Source organism: Cupressus sempervirens, chromosome 1, assembly GCF_028749045.1.
Source record: "Cupressus sempervirens isolate cs-2001-9-10 chromosome 1, ASM2874904v1, whole genome shotgun sequence".
Classification (NCBI taxonomy): Eukaryota; Viridiplantae; Streptophyta; class Pinopsida; order Cupressales; family Cupressaceae; genus Cupressus; species Cupressus sempervirens.
In genome coordinates, this window is record NC_143118.1 from 776,015,186 (window position 1) to 776,035,473 (window position 20,288).

Below are 20,288 nucleotides of genomic sequence, written 5' to 3' on the forward strand. Positions count from 1 at the left end.
GATTTTGAGTTTTTTTTCACCAGTATATAGTACCAAGTATTTTTTATTCATATCTAAAGCTTTTTTTCTCTTATCTTATTTACAAAATCTATTTGTAAGTTGGGGATCAATTTATTACATTATAGGGGGGTATTTTTCCTTCCTGTCTTTTACTTCAGCATAAGACCCTTCTACTTCTATCTTCTTCTCTCAATGGCAGACTCTTATGTCACCTGCCTTACACCACACAACTACCATACTTGGAAAGGACATATGACTAGATTGCTTATGGCAAAGGGGTTATGGTCATGTCTTGATGTGGCTCAGCTAGTTCTATAGAGGCCTTATGAGCTTCTTATGTAGCGTAATAAAATGGATGAGGCAATGGGCCTCATTGCAATGAATATTTTAGATGGGTTATTGTTTCACCTGGATGGTTTAAATACACCTAGGGCTATGTGGGACAAGTTTTCAACCTTATTTGGCACAATGAATCAATTCAAGCAGAGTTTACCTCCTTGATTCTTGAATCATTTACTAGCATTGAGGATTTCTTGAGGAAATTCAAGTCTCTTCGATCTATGTTACAAGTTGCTGGAAAGACAAAATCTAATAATGAGTGTATCTTCCTAATATTGTCCAAGCTTTGAGGACCTTATCAAATTTTCACTTCTACCTTCTACTCCACTATGGATGCTCTAGGTGCACAACATGTTATGCCCTCTTCCAAGACCTTTTATGATCGATTGACTCTTGAGCAATCAAAGCTCACTCAGATGGATTCTTTTACAGGTTCATAGTTATAGGCATTGCTTGCCAAGCCACCTAAAAGCACACAGAAGCCAAAGCAGATATCAGATTCCTCTTCTCAACACTCTACTGGCCCACCATCTTCTTTTAAGAAGGAGAAATAGAAGACTAAAAGACCTACATGTTCCTATTTTTAGAATAGAACACATGATGAGGCACTTTGCTATTAGAAGAAGTTTGATGGTTACGAGAAATAGATAGCGAATTTGCAAGCTCTTCTTCAAAAGAGAAATCTTTCCTCTCCATCCTCTTCTGGCTCACAAGGGTTTGCTTATCAATCTTCTTCTATCAATCCTACAGCTAGACAAGATCTTGGAAAGGATCATGCATTACGGGCTTCTTTCACATCCCCTTCACAGGTCCCTTGGATACTGGATTCAGGTGCTTCTCACCATATGGCATCTTCTCAAGAGATCTTCTCTTCTTTTGAGGCTTCTCCTATTTCCCATATTATCATTGGGAATAACACTGTTATGATAGTCTACGGGAAAGGCATTGTATGCATTCAGGATGGCACATTCAATGATGTGTTGTATGTTCCATCTTTGTCTGCAAACCTTCTCTCAGTTTATCATATTTCTCACAGTGGGTCTAGGAAGACAGTTGAGTTCACTCCAAATTCAATTTTCATCTGGGATAGTATGACAGAAGGTATTGTTTCTATAGGGTTAGTTGATCTTTCCACCCATCTCTACTCCTTTTCACACTTTGGTCCACCTTTGCCAGAGCACGACTCTCCTCCTTTGAGAGAGTATCATGTGGTACAGTTAGGTTTCTTAAACCTCTATGTGGTTCCTAAGACTACTATTGTGACTGCCTTGCCACCTCCTCTTGAGCTCTTTTCTATTTAGCATAATTCTTCTTCAGCACTGCTTGATCCTCCAGCTCCATTCATCGAGCCACTAGGTGCAGTTGTTGAGGATTCTATAGAGGACATTCATCTCCTCTTTGATGACAGTGTCAGCACACCTATCATACCACTAACATTGGGGATTCCCTTTTAGGATCCTTGTGCCTACTCCTTTGAGCATCAACTTAGCCTTCCAGTGAAACCTCAACTTTTGAGGTTCCCTCTACAATGTCCACTGACTTTCACTCCTTTGCATTGGAGTCACAGTGGTTTGTTCATTGATCTAGGGGTTCTTTCATTCTGGAGGGGCTTTAGAGCCTCAACCCTCTCTCATGGAGGGGGGGGGGGGGGGGGGGTGAAGTCATGCTTTGTACTTATGGCTTTGAGAGATTCTTTTGAAGTCATTACATCTCTTTTTGGAGAGGGGTTTTTCCCACTGGGTTTTCTCCTTTACCCAAGTTTATAGAGATTTCCTTGTACTGGGTACCTAATTAGGCCTTGTTGTTGAGACCCATTTGTTTTTTTTTGCTTTCATAACTTTGCTAGGTAAGCTTACTCCCTACTTTCAACTTAAGGGGGGGTATTAGAGTATTTTTTGTTTATGCTTATTAATTAAATCATATTGATTTAATTATATAAGTTTCTATTACTCTAGTTACTTAAGCTTCATTTAGGTACATTATTAATTAATTATTAATTGATAATGTGCAACCTAGTTTTTTAGTTTAGGGTTTCTATCTCACCTTTATAAGGTTGAGCCTTGTACTTTTTTCATTATCTCTTATGCATTTTTCACATTTGAGAGCAACTTTTCTTCTGTCTCCATTTTTTAGCAAAACCCTTGCCTCTTCTCATCTTTCTCTTCTGTGACAGGTTTTTGCATGCGGAGATTTGAAGGGTTTTTGGATTTGATTGGCTTATTTTCTCTAATCCTTCATCACCAACCTATCAATAATATTTTTTGTTGTAGGAGTTTGAGGTTGAGTTAATGTCACTTTTGATAAAAAAAATTCTATATCATAATCAACTTTTTTTCAATGCAACCCTAGGGTCAGGTGTTGAATTAAAATCAATAGTAAATTTAGCCAACTCATCATGGTGCAACTCCTCATTCTTGTGGATTACTTTTTCCTTTCCCTTGTCCTAATCAGCTCTCATTTGCGAGAGCAATATTATTAGCTCTATATTTAAAATCTATCCAAACTAGCAGTGAAGAATAAAACATAATTAAAAATACCCATTAACATATTTTTTGTATCTAGTTTATACAATAACAAAGAGTTTTGCCTGTAGTGAAGAAGAACCATCACTACTGTAGCATATCCTATGGCTCTTGATCCATAATATATCCTTGCATTTCAAAAAAAAATCATTGAGACATGTTAAAACATGTGTTATTATTCTAAGTTAAAAAAAACATACAAATTTGATGGTGTGTTTATCTTCATTGCATGGAGTTGATTTGAAATGTGCATAGTATGTACCACCTCACCCATGATAGTGGCTTTGTTTATATTTATGCAATTCAAATTGTAATCAGTGAGAAGCTCTTCACCTCCACATATTAATTTTATCGCACATACAAATATGTTATTTCCCTGGCGAGCCTCAAATGTGCAATTGGGTTGCTTCTTAGTTGACTCAGGTCATGTACTATTTATAAAATTTGCAATATTTCCTAATGCTTTTGGCCTTCCATCAATGTATATAGCTACTATTTTACTTTTTTCACTAAATTTTTGTTGTATATGATTTTTCCATGAGTTCATACGTACACATACTTTTTTTATATCTAACAATTTGCATACAACTATTGTAATCATAGCAAGGTCTGACATACTCCATCAACTCAACAACCTTATTGTAAGAGACCTTTATGCCATTCATGGAAAATAGGCCCAAACCGTGTAATGAGGATAGTGTTATGCAATATATCCTCTCTCCAAATTAGTGTTTATTGGAGGAAGTTCATAGGGGACCCATTGTTTCTTTAGATGTTTGTACCTAAAGGGAACATTAGAGTCACCTTTACTTTCATCATCATAAGAACATGACCCCCCTTACCAAGAAAAAATTTCATGCACTTATTGAATTTCTTTATGATATTTTGACCTCGATTTAATCTCCTTGATTTACACATACCAAATGTCTCACTTTCTTCTTCCATTCTTATATTTTCCTCACTCGAGGAAGAAAAATCTAACAAATACCTATTCACTAGTACCTGGACTCCATGAATAAGAGCAATAGGTGGCAATGAGAGAGATATTTTACAAATGGTAAAAGACATTAATCTCTATGGGGTGTACTTACTTATACCTGATAATCCATGATATTACGTGGGATGCTCGTGAAAGGGATTCACATTTCTATAATAGTAAATCAATTTTCTTATGTTATCTAAAAGATTCATGATACATATACTCAAAATTACATTGAATATTAGCATCACGTATGAAGTATAAATAATAAAAGGTTATAATTATCATCATCATCCTCTTCTCCTCCTCATCATCATCATGATCAGTAGAAGCATCATCATCATGATCAATAACAACATCATTTGCATTAGAAGCGTCATCTTCTTAATGTTTATATCTACACATATGGTTTTGAAAGAAAAATTTGGTGTAATTAATGTATCTATCTATAAAAATATTGAACATGTACTCAATATTTATATCTCCACATGTGGTTTTGAAAGAAAAATTTGGAGTAATTAATGTGTCTATCTGCAAAAATATTGGAGATCTTGTACTTCATGTTTATATTTGCACATATGGTTTTTAAAGAAAACTTTGGTGTAATTAATGTGTATATCTATAAAAAATATTGGACATGTTGTACTTAATGTTTATATCTGCATGTATGGTTTTGAAAATAAAATTTGGTGTAATTAATGTGTATATTTGCAAAAACATTGAACATGTTGTACTGTTTATATCTGCACATATGGTTTTGAATTTGGTGTATTTATACCTCTTCATTTTTTTTTTTTTTCAATGGAAGTTTGTCAATCGTAATAGAAAACATGAATGCATTTTCTAAAAGTTTACAATTGTTCAACAAAATTAATGTTTTACAAGAAAATGTACCTGAAAAATTGTTAGCTCAGAAGTAAGAACATGATGTTGATATTAGATCTACCTTGCTAACTCCTAATGGGTTTGGCTATTATTTGTCCCCATCACATTCACTTTGATATCCATGTTAGGGAGGTGATATCACCTAGCTCATTCTCGTGAATTTGAAGTCCTTAATCACGATCTTGGGTGCTCAAATTAATGTCCAAGACATTTGCGCCTTACAAATCTATTTGATCATCATTTGAAGGGGCCTCAATGTTGACCACAAAATGTCTCTCAATATGTTTAGAGATATTTTCATTCAACTCTTCACTAAAGTTATTATTCAACATCCTTGGCTTCCATTATTGGCCCAACTTATGGAGCCTTTATATCCAACCAGTTGTTATAAATTGGGGAATGTACTTCATGCCTAGCATGCAAGTGATGTATCTTCATATGCAATTTTATCACCTTCGAAAACTGTATTTGATCCTGCTAGCTAGAAATAATTAATTGTTCAAATTATTTTCAAATGAAAAATTATTTCTCCATCTTTAACTAACCTAAATCCTTTCTTCTCCTAGCTATATTATTTCTCTATTGTTATATATTGTAGAATATATTTTTAATTTATTTCTTCATGTTTTTATGATGCATAGAAAAGCCCATATTATTTTAGGATAACACTAAGGAAAATGGTTGCAAATATATAAATAAAAAATTCAAAAAGGAGTTCAATTAAATAAATAAGGTGTGTCTGATGATATTCAATGAGATACTAAACCAACTAATCGTCATATACTCATAATGATCAAAGTATGCACAAAGTAAAATATTGGTACATAAAATTAAAGCAAAAAATAGAGGGAACAAAATTCAAATAGGGAGTCATATTCCTAAAAAAAGGTTAGAATATGCAATATGAATTACAATGAAGATATAACTCAAACTAAATTTATAGTATAATAGAGCCAAATATGCAAGTTAGAAGTGCATGATATGCACAATGTATAAACTGGAGCCTAACTCGACTAGAATATTATAAATTTAGGCTTGATTAAGTAAACTTAAGTTAGAGCATGAATGTACAAATGTGTTCTTGATTATGTATAAAAATGTCTATGATGATATTCTTGAACATGTAGGAAATTAGTTAATGAAAGATTGCAAACTATCTAAGCATGAAATGTATTAATAGGTCCTAACAACAAAATACCTTATTAAGCACCCTTGCACAATGAAAGCCTCTCAAAGTGAAGAAAAAAGAGAAAAACCAAATGGTCAAAAAACCCACTCCAAAAGTGAGAGATGTGACTGTATGAAATGTAAAATAAAGGGAGGCCTCAAGAGGACCCATCAAAGAAAAATTCCTTCATTGAAATAATCAAACGCAACTAAAGATAGCATGGAAATGCCAAAGGGTTTACAAAGATGCTTACAACTTGTTCCTCTATCAATGTGTACTCTAAGTGGTATATCATCTTGAATCAATTGTTGAATATAGTGAGCATGTGGATTTCAATATACTTAATCCTTTGATGCTCTACTAGATTGCACAAAATCTGAATATCACTATAATTATCACACAAAAGAATAATGACACCATTAGGAGGAAAAAAAAAACTCTATCATTAACTAATTAAGCCATAAAACATTTTGACTACTAAGAATTGTTGCTTTGTACTTAGCCTTTGTAGATAATAATGCAATTAGAGATTAGTTCTTGGAAAAAAATGTAGTCATGCCTAAACCAAGATAAATAAATAAAAAAAAGCTAGAGGTAGACTTCCAATCATCAAAATCACAAACCTAATCTAAATCTTTGAAGCCAATGATGCAAGAGTCGCTTGATAAATAGTATGTACCTCAAAATGCATTTGATAGTTTGCCACTGATGTTAGAAATGCTTTAGAATAATTGAGAGGGGGGGTGAATTAGTTATTCAAGGTCTAACATGTCCAATTCAAACTTTTCATCAAGTAAAGTATGCCCATATAACCATTCATTCATCAAGGCTTTAACTTTCCTATTCAGCAAGTTACTATCAATCAACATGCAAGCATAACACATAGTAAAATCAACACATAACACAATGATTTACATGGAAATCCAATTTGAGAAAAACCATCAATAACATGCTACTCAATTTTCACTCTTCTGAAGTGATTCCTTGTGAAAGGCCTACCCTGTTAAAGGCTTACAACACACTATTAAATGTGACCTAGTTAAAGGATTTAACCATGCTGTTAGAAGTGGGACTAGTTAGAGGACTTTAGAACATTCACTTAGAATCCCACCTAGTTAAAGGATTTATAAATGGTTGTTAGGCCAACCAAAGTCCATAGGATTTTCCTTTATCTTAACTGATACAATTTCTAGAGAGTAACAATAAGGGGTTTTGACCTAATTATAGCATACAACTCAACTTGCAGATCTTAGATCACCATTTAGCTCATATCTTTGCCTGGCTTTCAATCTCTGCAACTCTTGACAGCTTGACCTCCTTTCAAGCTTAGTCTCCTTGAGTCTCCATTCTCACTGTACCAGTGCAATCATCTCTCTCTGACCACTTGTCAAAGAAGAGTCTTTCTGCTCTATTCTTCCTTCTCCTAGATGTCTTCTCCTTGACACCCTTCTTACCACTTTGCAATTTGGCACTCCAACTGTTCTTGCTTCTTGGTCTGTGACTACTTAAATAAAATTCTTGGATTCCCTTTCCTGCTCGATTCTTCCCTCCTTTTAATTTCAATTCATATGGATTAGGTAGGATTCATTGTATCTAACCCATATTATGTTTCTTCTAGAAACATCATGAAGAATCCACTTGGATTCGCTCAAAAATGGTTTACATAAAATTCTATGCCACCAGCTCATCATCCTTATCTTCCAACTGGTTCACAAAATTTAAGGTAACAACTTTGTTAGCTCGGATTTGGTGAATCTTCATCATTTAAAATAATGCAACAACTCGGCACTATTGAAATGCTAATGCCCAACACATACTATGTTACTCGGCATCAACTGTGTTTTATTGATGCTCGACACCTAAAGTTCACTCAGCACCAACTAAGATTTTCTAATGCTTGACACCATTTACTTTACACAACCGAATCCAAAAACATACCAGTACAATATAATGGATTGTGGAAATTTGTTCTCTTTAACCATTTACTTTGTTTGGCACTTGAACCTCACTCAACACCTAAAGTTCACTCGACACACACTAGATTTTCCTTTTTCTCAATACCAACTAAGAATTTGCTCAGCTTCAACTAGCTTACTTGACACCCACTAATGAACTTAGTTTAAGCTTTACAGTCAACCTTGTTACAACTCATTCCTCCAATGTTTCTAAGTGTGGCCAACCTCTTTATCTTGAAGTATGTTATCAATACATCATTTAACCATTGTCTTAGCTAATCCTTGCACTTCATTACAACATCATAACTCAACCTTTCCCTTAGGTGCTCTTGTTACATCTTGTTGATCAAATCCTCTTCATCAATCAACTAAGTGATAGTACTTGGATCTTATAAGCGACTGTCATTCCTACAAATAGCAAGTTTGACATCAATGACAAAACAATGATTGAAAACATTAATTTAACAACAATCTCCCTCTTTGATAGTAAATCTTCTTCCTCAATGATCGTTTCAATCAAATTTTCAACAATCTCCCTCTTTGGCATTGATGGCAAACCAAACTGATCAACCATCAGACTAAACTATTCAACCAAATTATCAACATGTTATCTAGGTTAGAACAGTAAGTCAAATGCCAAAAAGTAATTGTGTTACCATCAATTTTTACATCTTCCTCTTTTGATCTACTATCCTAATTGCTTCATTTATACGTCTCCCTCTTATTTGTTGTATCCTTTTTCTTTTCTTCTCTCCCTCTGCATGCATTACTCATCTTTTGTTATTTCTATTTGTTTTGATCAGCTTCCTCACTCTTCTTTCTCAATTGTTGATCAGTTTTGCTATTTCTCCCTTAATCTTCATTTGATCAATTTCTACATTTTCTCCCTCTTTCTTCATTCTTTATCTTCTCAATCTTCTCAATAGTTGTTGATTAGTTTCTTTGACATTTCTCCCTCTTTGATGACAATGCTAAAAACATATTATTTCAGTATCTTATCATGCAAGTGTAGCATTTGCAAGTTATTCAATTTCTCCCTCTGTCACCTTTCTTGTGAGTGATTTGGAACTTCATCACTTCAATTACTTTAGGCATGAATCCTAGAGTAGGTATCCTCTGCATCAATATGTAATATTTCAACAATTAGCTTATTTAATGTAGGGCAATCTTTCTTTTTCCTCAAGTAGCCTTGGTTAGGGGTATCACCCCTAACTTACCTCTAAGATACTCAAAAGCATCTTTAGTAGTGCTTTTGTGAAGATGTCAACAATCTATTCTTTTGAGCTAGCATATTCCATCTTCACTTTTTTGTCTTCCACCAATTCTCTTACATAGTGATACTTGATTGCAATGTGCTTGGTTTTGACATGCATTACAGGGTTCTTTGATATGTTGATAGAAATTGTGTTGTCACAATAAAGTATCACAGGCTTATTCACCTCTTCTTTCATACCTTGCAACAAATGTTTGATCCATACAATATTGGTGCAATTTATAGTAGTTGCAACATATTCATCTTTTGCAGTGGACTGTGAGGTACAAGTTTTCTTTTTGCAAGTTCATGCAATTAATCTTTTTCCCAAGAAAATTGTTCCTCCACTGGTGCCTTTTCTATCATCAATATTACCTCCCCAATCTACATCAGTGTATGCTCTTAGCTCAAAATTTTCACATCTCTTGTAATAAAAACCAAAGTCATCAATTCCTTTTAGGTACCTCAGTATCCTCTTTACTTCCATCAGATGATTTTCTCTTGGATTTGCAAAAAATCTTGCTACTATTCCAACAGCTAATGCAATGTCTAGTTTACTATGTAAAACATATTGCAACTTTCCAATCATTGATCTATACATGTCTGATTCACTTCAATTGACTCATCATTCTTTGATAACTTATGTCCTATTGCCATTGGTGTGCTAACTAGTTTTGAGTCTTCCAATCCAAATGTTTTGAGTATCTCTTTGGTGTATTTTGATTGGGTCACAAATATGCCATGCTTCAATTGATGTACTTGTAATCCAACAAAGAATTTGATTTCTCCAAACATTGACATCTCAAACTCATGCTTCATTTTATTAGCAAAATCCTTGCATAGAGCATCTTTTCCTCCAAATATTATATCATCAACAAGGATTTTTGATATCAAAATATCTTTACCTTTTTAAACTTTGATGTATAAATTGTTGTTTTCATCTATTCCCTCAAACCCAATCCTCACAAGATATTTTTGGAGTCTCTCATACCATGCTCTAAGTGCTTGCTTCAAACCATAAAATGCCTTATGTAGTTTGCAAACCATATCCTTTTTGTTGTCATCAAAAAAAATTTCTAGTTGTTCTATGTAGACTTCTTCTTCTAGTATACCATTTAGAAAAACAGACTTCACATCCATTTGGTAGACTTGTAAACCTTTGTAAGTAGCATATGCAAGTAGTGTTCTTACTCCTTCCATTTTTGCAACAGGGGCAAATGTTTCCCCATAATCTAGTCCTTCTTCTTGTGCATAGCCTTTGCAAACTAATTTGGCTTTGTTTCTTATTATCTCACTATTTTCATCAAGCTTGTTCCTAAACACTCATTTGGTACAAATTACATTCTTATCAGTTAGTCTAGGAACTAGGGTCTAGGTTTTGTTCTTCTCAATTTGATCTATCTCCTCTTCCATAGCTTTATACTAGTCATCATCTTGTAGTGCATCATTCACTATTTTGGGCTTGACCTTTCTCAGCAGACATGATTCATTCATTAATCTATTCCTTTTCATTGGTCTTGCATCCTTATCACCAATGATTTGATCTATAGGGTGATGTCTTCTTACATACTTGGCTAACCTTGGTTTTGTCCTTCTTTCCATGCTTAATCCTTCAGCTCCAAAGTCATTTTTCTCTTCTTCTTCTAGTACTTCATCATATCTTTCATGTATACTATTTTCTAAATCAGAATGTGCATTTTCTACATTCTACAACTCAACTTCTGAATGTAACTCAGCATTCACTAGCTGTGACTCAGCTGATACTGAGATTTTTTGTTGATTCCCAGTTTGATTGGCAGTATTTTCTTCAATAGTCATTCCTTCATAGAAGTATACAAAGGATCTATAATCCTCTGATTGCTTGGACTCATCAACTTGGACTTTTGCATGGTCATCAAAGTTTATATTTGCACTCTCCATAATTTTGTTAGTGTTAGTGTTCAAACACTTATATGCTTTGCTTCTAGTGCAGTATCCAAAGAATATTCTTTCATCACTCTTTGCATCAAACTTTCCATTTCTAATATCTTTAAGAATATAGCATTTACAACCAAATACTTTGAAATGTTTCACATTAGGTGAGTGACCATACCATAATTCAAAAGGTGTTGCATTTGTACCTTTCTTGACTTGAACTCTATTTAGGATGTAATCAGAAATACTTACAGCTTCTCTCTAGTACCTTAGAGCAACATTCTTCTCCATCATCAAGGTTCTAGCACAGTCTATTACTGATATATTTCTTCTTTTAGCAATACCATTCTGAGGTGGAGTTCTTGGTGCTAATGTTTTCCTTTTGATACCTTTGTTATTGCAAAATATTTCAAATTCTTTTGATGTAAACTCACCTCCTCTGTCTGATCTTAGGTAGTTTAGACTTTTACCTATTTCCTTCTTTGTAACTCTTCTTCTATGTACACCTTGTAGCAATATGACCTACTTCATTACAATTGAAACAAATGATAGGGAGCTTACCTTTGAATTCACCTTTGCCTCTATGAAATCCCATAGCCAATAGTGCTACAAACTATTCCACATCTTCCTCATCTATGCTGCTATCACTAGATGCATGTTTTCCTTTTCTTCTCTTCTTGTTTGATGTCACCTCCTCAATGTCCTTCAATGTTAGCTTGGCCTTGAAAGTAGATTCAAGGTTCTCAGGTCTATAGTTGTCAAAGTTGGACAATTCAAATGCAGTAAGTCTTCCTAAAATTTCTTCAAAGGTTAGTGTGTTTCCTTGTACACACCTTAGCTCTTGGATGGGTGAAACTCTAATAGCATAGATATGGAGCAGAGTTCTCAAGTATTTTTTGTTGATAGTCTCTTCTTCTAGTTGACCACCTAGACTCCTTGTTGCACTTACCACTTCTTTCATTCTAGCAGCATATTAAGCAGCATTCTCACCTTCCTCCATTTTCATGTCATCAAATTTTCCTCTAAGGCTTTCTCTCTTTGCTCTTTAAACATTCTAATCTCCTCCATAGATATATATTAGGGCTTTCCACATCTTGAATGCAGTATCACATTCTTTGATATCATCAAATTCAACATAGCTAAGTGTAGAGTCAATCTCCAGCATTGCCTAATTGTGCTCCTTCCTTTTGCTCAAATCATCTATAGTAAGAGGTCTAGTTGGGTCTACATGCTCTATTCCAATTGAGGTTTTTGCATAATCACCTATTGATCCAAGGTGTAATTTCATCAGACTTTGTCATGCAGTGAAGTTATCTTTGTTGAGCTTGAAAACTTCTCTCTTGGACATCTTGATCTTCCTACTTCTAGTACCTTGAAACTAAATAAGCAGATGGCTCTAATACCAATTACTAGAAATGCTTTAGAATAACTAAGAAGGGGGAGGGGGGGTGAATTAATTATTCAAGGTCCAACATGTCCAATTTAAAATTTTCATCAAGTAAAGTGTGCCCATATAACCATTCATTCATCCAAGCTTTATCTTTCTTATTCACCAAGTTACTGTAAATCAACATGCAAGCATAACACATAAGAAAATCAACACATAACACAGTGATTTATGTAGAAACCCAACTTGAGAAAAACTACTAGTAACATGCTACTCAATTTTTACTCTTCTAAAGTGATGCCCTGTGAAAGGCCTTCCTTATTAAAGGCTTAGAACACACTATTAAATGTGACCTGGTTAAAAGATTTAACCACCCTGTTAGAAGTGGGCCTAGTTAGAGGACTTTAGAACATTAACTTGGAATCCTACCCTATTAAAGGATTTACAAATGGTTGTCAGGACAACCTAAGTCCATAGGATTTTCCTTTACCCTAACTGATACAATTGCTAGAGAGTAACAATAAGGGGTTTTGACCTGATTATAGCATACAACTCAACTTGTAGATCTCATATCACCATTCAACTCATATATTTTCTTGGCTTTCAGTCTCAACAACTCTTAATAGCTTGCCCTCCTTTCAAGCTTAGTCTCCTTGAGTCTCCATGCTCACTATACTAGTGCAATCATCTCTATCTGACCACTTGTCAAAGTAGAGTCTCTCTGCTCTATTCTTCCTTCTCCTAAATATCTTCTCCTTGACACCCTTCTTACCACTTTGCAATTTGGCACTCCGGCTACTCTTGCTTCTTGGTCTGTGACTCCTTAAATAGAAGTCTTGGAGTTCCTTTCCTACTTGATTCTTCCCTCCTTTTAATTTCAATTCGTATGGATTAGGTAAGATTCATTGTATCTAAACCATATTATGTTTCTTCTAGAAACATCATGAAGAATCCACTTAAATTCACTCAAAAATAGTTTACATAAAATTCTGTTCTACCAACTCATCATCCTTATCTTCCAACTAGTTCACAAAATTCAAGGTAACAACTTTGTCAGCTCATATTTGGTGAATCCTCATCATTTAAAGTAATGTAGTAGCTTGGCACTATTTAAATCCTAATGCTCAGTGCATACTCTGTTACTCAACATCAACTGTGTTTTACTAATGCTCGGCACCTAGAGTTCACTCAGTGCCAACTAAGATTTTCTAATGCTAGGCACCTATTACTTTGTTTGGCACTTGAACTTCACTCAGTACCTGAAGTTCACTCAATACACACTAGATTTTCCTTCTGCTTGGCTCCAACTAAGAATTTTCTCTACTTCAACTAACTTGCTCGACACCCACTAATGAACTTAGTTTAGGTTTTGTAGTCAACCTTGTTACAACTCATTCCTCCAATGTTTCTAAATGTGGCCAACTTCTGTATCTTGAATTATGTTATCAATACATTGTTTAACCATTGTCTTAACTAATCTTTGCACATCATTACAACATCAGACCTCAACCTTTCCCTTAGGTGCTCTTGTTACATCTTGTTAATCAAATCCTCTTCATCAATCAACTAAGTGATAGTACTTGGATCTTATAAGCAATTTTCATTCCTACAAATAGCAGGTTTGACATCAATGACAAAATAATGATTGAAAATATTATTTTAACAACAATCTCCCTCTTTGATAGTAAACCTTCTTCATCAATGATCTTTTCAATCAAATTTCCAACAACTGACTCATGTGGATTATGAGAAAAGTGAGCCCATAAAGGTCAACCATAAAAGAAATATTGGGAGAAGTATATGTTAGGTATAAAAGATTTCCAAACAAAATATCAACTAATAAAGAAGTGCTATTGGTATTCAGAATAATACCAGTTGAAAGAGTGTGTTAGTAGGCTTGGAATCAAGCATGCCAAACCTTTGAAAGCATGTCACTTTTGTTGACAAATGAAAATCAAATGGAAATATTGAACAACTTCAATTCCAAGAAAATAATGTAGACGTCCAAGATCTCTCATGTCAAAAATCTCCATCAATCTTCACTAAACACTTTGAACCACGGAGTGAGATCTATTTGTAAGGATGGAATCATCTACATATAATACCAAGATAAAATTATACCCCTCTTTTTGTTTCCCTCTTGCTATTGAGTGTAAACTATGGGATTAGAATGACAATTAGTGAAACTAGAAGAAAGAGACAAAGAGTTCAGCTTCTCCTACCAAGCCCCGCAGTCTTTCTTGAGGTCATACAATGAATATTGGATACTACAAGAAACATAGAATTCCTAAAAAAATCCCTATAGTTGATCTGTATAGATCTCCTCATGAATATTTCTATGTAACAATGCACTCTCTACATCTACTTGAAAATTCACCATCCCTATGATGTTATTGTAAAATAAGTAAAATGAAGTGGAGGCCAATGTTATGGAATATGTATACAATTGGATCATTTTTGGTAAAGTTGATTGTTCATTTTATTGTACCTTATGTGATGATAGTTCTACAAGAATTTATAATAAACCTAGCTAATCAATAACTACATCAATTTAACTAGATTATGGCTTGTTTATTTCTTAAAATATCAGCTATGATATGTTTTTGTACAATTTCTGTGAACTTGGCCCTTTTTCATGGTCTGTATTTTTTTTTGCATGATCTTGAGGTAAGTCACTTAGCATGGAAAGAGTGAATTTTATTGTTTTATTATTTGGATTCTGGAATATGTATGCAATTGGATCATATATGTAATAAGCACCATGAAAAATCCCTCTAATTATATAAAGTGATACATCATTAGAAGAAAATATAAAGACATATATGTTTACAAGGAAAAGGAAAAAAAAATTTACATATGTACCTCTTCTTTCCCTTAAAGAAAATCAAAGAGCAAGGGCACATAGATCACAAGGGCATGACACAACAATGAAATCATAGAGAAAAGGTACAAAATGATAATGAAATCATAGAGCAATGGCACAACATGACAATAGAATCACAAAGGAAGGGAATGACAACCAAATGTAGAGATTACAAGGGTACAACAACCAAATTCACCAATCACAAGGGCCACAACAACACTCACAACTCTCCACCCTGGTTTGGAGCTCTCCATCTCTTTTGTGCACAACTCTCCAAAATCAAAACAAATGGAAACTGATTGTTGCATTTTTTTTTTGGTTTTAAGCTCTTGAGGTTGTTGCAATTATGATGTCAATGTTGGTATTGTGATGGAATTAGGGACAATTGCAAAAAAAAAACATGAAAATGGCCACAAATTACACCACCTTCGCAACTTGACCCCAAATGTTGTAGTGTCATATTTTGATATCTTTTGTACTTGTCTCCATGTATTTTTTATGCTTTCATGAGATGTGTCCTATATGTTACATTTGATTTCCTATATGTTATGCATATGTGATGAATGTATCAATTTCTAGCTTACATGATTTGAGATGCATATTTATGCATTAGATGCAATAGATGAACTGCATATGTATGATTTGTTTTTCCTTATATATGAGATGTATGGATGATGAAATTATTTTCTCTTTCATAAGCATATGTATGGTGTGAAATATAGATGATAATGTTTCCCTTTTATGCACAAGTCCACATGTATGGATGAATATGCAAGATGGTAATAAAATCTCATGCAAGTGCTTATTTTGTTTTTCATGATAGATTTCCAAGCAAGTTCCAAAAGATAGGTTGAGAAATTGATCACTTGTGTAGTCAAGAAAAAGAAGTGACATGTATAGTGAGCTTTCATCCTCTCATTGTGTCAAATATGAGTGAGTGAGTAAGTAAAACCATGCCAAAATGCAAGCCTAGAAAATGCAATGTAATGAAACTGAATGCAAACCTAGGACTTGGAGACACTCAACCATAATGGTATAGTTTTTCATCACTAAGCATTGTTTTGGTAAGGCTAAAATGTTTCATACAATCCTCACTGGTATGACTTCCATGAGAATATAAATATGACATGAGTTAGAGTTTTGTCAGAATTAAATGTAGGCATTAATGCACAAGAAGCTAGAATGACCAAAACATCTTTTCCTATTAATTTAGCAAGTAAACATAAGTAGTAGGGCATAAACACCAAGATGATCAAAATTTTTCTTTCATATAAGTACACTAGACATGCTAGGGTTACTTCTCTTGATAAGTGATAGTAAGTATTATGTTGCAACAACCATTTGTTGTTCATGACCTAAGATAGAAGTTCACTAGATATATCCATAGTGGCCCTTACTTTCACTTTATAGGACATGTATCCATATGTACTATAACATTGATGATTCACTCAAATAGATAAGGAGAAGAAACAACCTCACCAAAGCTTTTGTATAAAATGATTCAAGGTACACATGGCCATCCAACACAAGATAGAGGCTCTTATAGTGGACACTAGTTTAATTAGGAGCTTTCAGATCATGATGTTGGAGCATCCTAGGTATAAGAGAAATCTTGCATCACCCAAAAATATTTTATTTTCAGTCTTTTTTATTTTAACAAGGACTAGTAGACAAGGTGGTTACTATTTCTAGGAGCTTTTTTTTAAGTAAGTTTATCATACAAGCTTGAAATGTTCTCATTTTCAACACGAAGGTTCATTTTAGAGTTATAAGCCTACCATAAAAATCTCATTGCTCTAGCTTAAGTATTGGAGATGTTATTGCAGATTTTTGGTGAAAATTTTAGGAGAAAAATCTTCAGGCTCACCATTGGAGGGCTTAGAGTGCCCAGATGAGGTATGAAAACTTGAAAAAAGGGTGCTTGCATAGTATCAAGCTTGTAGATCAAGAGCTAGTATTTCCAAAAATTGGTTATAATAGCCAATCAAAGCAATGATTCAAGAGTTATGGCCTTCCAAAATTGGGCTACTTGAAATTCCTAAAATAAATGTCACAGATGTATTTGGCCGAATCTATATGTTTTGTTAAGGTCTGTTAGCCCTAGATATTAAGTTTCAATCTCTAGAACCTTCCCAGGAGGTTTAAAATTGCCTATTTAAGGACTTGAACATTGTCCAAGACATCCCTGGGTGGTAGTTTGTAGCTTACTTTTGAAGATTATTATAATGAAGGCACCCATTTGGGTTAGCATATTGTACTTGTGAATTCTATAATTTCACAGTTGTGGCAAAAATAAGAAGTCCATATTTTGATCTTGCATTTACTATTGTTTCTTTATTTATGTTATGTGTTTATGGTATTAAAGGGAGAAACCTTCATTAAATAATTAGAGCTAAACCAATAGACATAAAACAAACAAAAGAGCATTCCCCCAGTCCTTGCTCCTCTAATTGAGATAGACATCTCAAAGTTTCTCAAAGGAGAAAGACAAAGAAAAGAAACATGCAAAAAGAAAAGCTTAGAATATTTCAAATAGTTTTAGTTTTTCAATTTTCATTGTAGTGAGATAATGTCAAGTTTGGAGTTCAAAGTGTGTGTGAGAAATCTCTTTAGTAGGAGGGCGATAGTAGGACAGACTCAGCTAGGATATCGAGTGACTGATGCATAAGAGGTTCTAGTACAATATAGGATATCATCACCTAGTATAGACCAATTTCCCTTAGATTTATGATTGATTTCAATCCATGAAGATATGACTAGTATCCCAAAGGGATTTGGATCTTATGAACAAGTGAGAACAATAAACTAAAGCAAGAAATTACAAAAAGAAAAAACACTCAAAGTGGGAAGCTAAATCAAATGACAACTATACAGTAGTTAGGATGTACATTTATGGATGAGTGTGTTGAACAAGAGGTGCCTATTTACCAGGTTTTCACCATCTTGGCAGAGATTCTATTTTCTTTACCATGATGCTTGTTTGTAAGGTTTTCATCAATGACATGTTTTCTTCTTTTTTGATTTTTTTTGTTCTTTCACTTTTAATAAGTATTTTTTTCTATTTTTTGGTATTATCAAGATGCCTACTACTAGGCTTTTACTAGGATAAAAAAAAATTAGGACTTTTTCCAAGACATTTAGTAAATAACTTTAGTAGGATATTAGTTGTAGAATATTTTCAGGTGAAGGGTGTTGATCAACTCCTTGAGAAGTCCACCTTCAGTAGTAGAGAGTTGATAAGTCCTTGATCCAAATGTTGTAGTGATGATGTATAGACCAAGAAAATTAGGCTCAAACTTACCCTTTTGTACTTGGTGTTGTGCATTCTTTGGGTTCTCTCTTAGAACAAGATCACCCACTTGGAATTTCTATGGTTTGACTTTCTTGGTGTTGCTCTTAGAAATCCTCTTTTGGTAAGCTCTTAAGTGATTAAACACAACTCATCAATGCTTATCCAATAGTTATAGCTTTTGAAACCAAGATATGCAGTAATCATCATGAGAGATGAGGCCTCTCATCGAAACCTGTAGATAAGAAAATTGACCTCAATAGAAAGAACAACATCTGCTCTACATAGCAACACAAATGGTGTAGACCTAGTAGGTTTTCTAATGGTGGTATGGTAAAGCCACATAGCTAGATTGATGTGAAGGTGCTAGTCCCTTCTAGATTTGCATACCATACAATTTAGGATATTTAGAATAGCCTTACTGTATGTGTTCAGTGGTAAAATGGAAACACTTTAATAGGATGTAGACTTCCACTTTATAAGGCACTGAGCTATTAAAATATGTGTGTGTAATGGAAAGAAGGGGATTTTTATGTATGACTCCACTTATGATTCAAATTAGATTAAATAAGACCCAAAGGAAGAAGGGTACTAATACTAAATCCATTAGAACATAATGTCCACCAAGATAACTAGGGGGGTGAATCAGTTATCAAGTCCATGTAAGTTTTATCAACTTTATTAAACCTTAAGCATGTCAACAATATAATTAACAACCATAAGAAGATACACATACACAATAACAACATATATTTTAACTAGGGAAACCCTTAATCAAAGGATAAACCCCAATGGGGATGGTACTCACAAACTAAAGTACTAATATAAAAGTTCTTTGTAAGAGGACATGCTCTATTAGGAGCCAATAAAATACATATCCATCCCTATTAGGAGAATTCAAATCCCTGTTAGGAGTTGTGGAAGGCAAAAGGACCCACTGTCAAAACAACTTTAAGGGCAAGACCACTAAATTCACTATCTATATACATAGTTTCTGCCCCTAAGTTACATTTTTGCTATCATTGCCAAACTCTTTTAGGCTAGTTTTATGTTTGATGATTAGTACTATTATTTTGGAGATTATCAGATATTGTTTTACACTCAGTTTATTATATGATGAGATTACTTGGTACTCTATATTTCATGTATGTATGATGATTATTTAGTATTTTTAGTTATTGATGATAATTAGTTAGATGGTTTATTATCACATGTGTTTTCTTATAGATACTTACCTCATACTGCATGTGTATGGTGTGCATATTTGTTGTCTTTATGTATGGCATTTCTGATGTGGTTAAGGAAGGGAGTCGTAGTCACCTGCTAGTCAGGATCTACACAATGCACCACTTCCTACCATTGCTTGTTTAGCTTAGAATATTGTGTCTGTACATGCATGGATTTTATGCAGGTTGTAGGTACCAGGTGTCGACTTCCTTAAATTGTTAGGATGAGCGTACCCTATCACATTATCTCAATGGTAAGAGAGGGGAGATAGATTCTCAAGTCCAAATCCTAAACCTTTAAGCCATTGTCCCAATTAAAAATTAGGACAAGTATCTGAGTCTAGAACCCTCTGAATACATCAAATGATGTTCATTCGTGATTATAACCCTTTGTTTGATTTGATGGGTTTTCATATGTTACTTTATGAGTCTTTGGTGTATTTTCTATTAATTAAGTCTAATTTTAAAAAAAGATTAAATTAATGATTTAATTTAATGGAAATTATTAT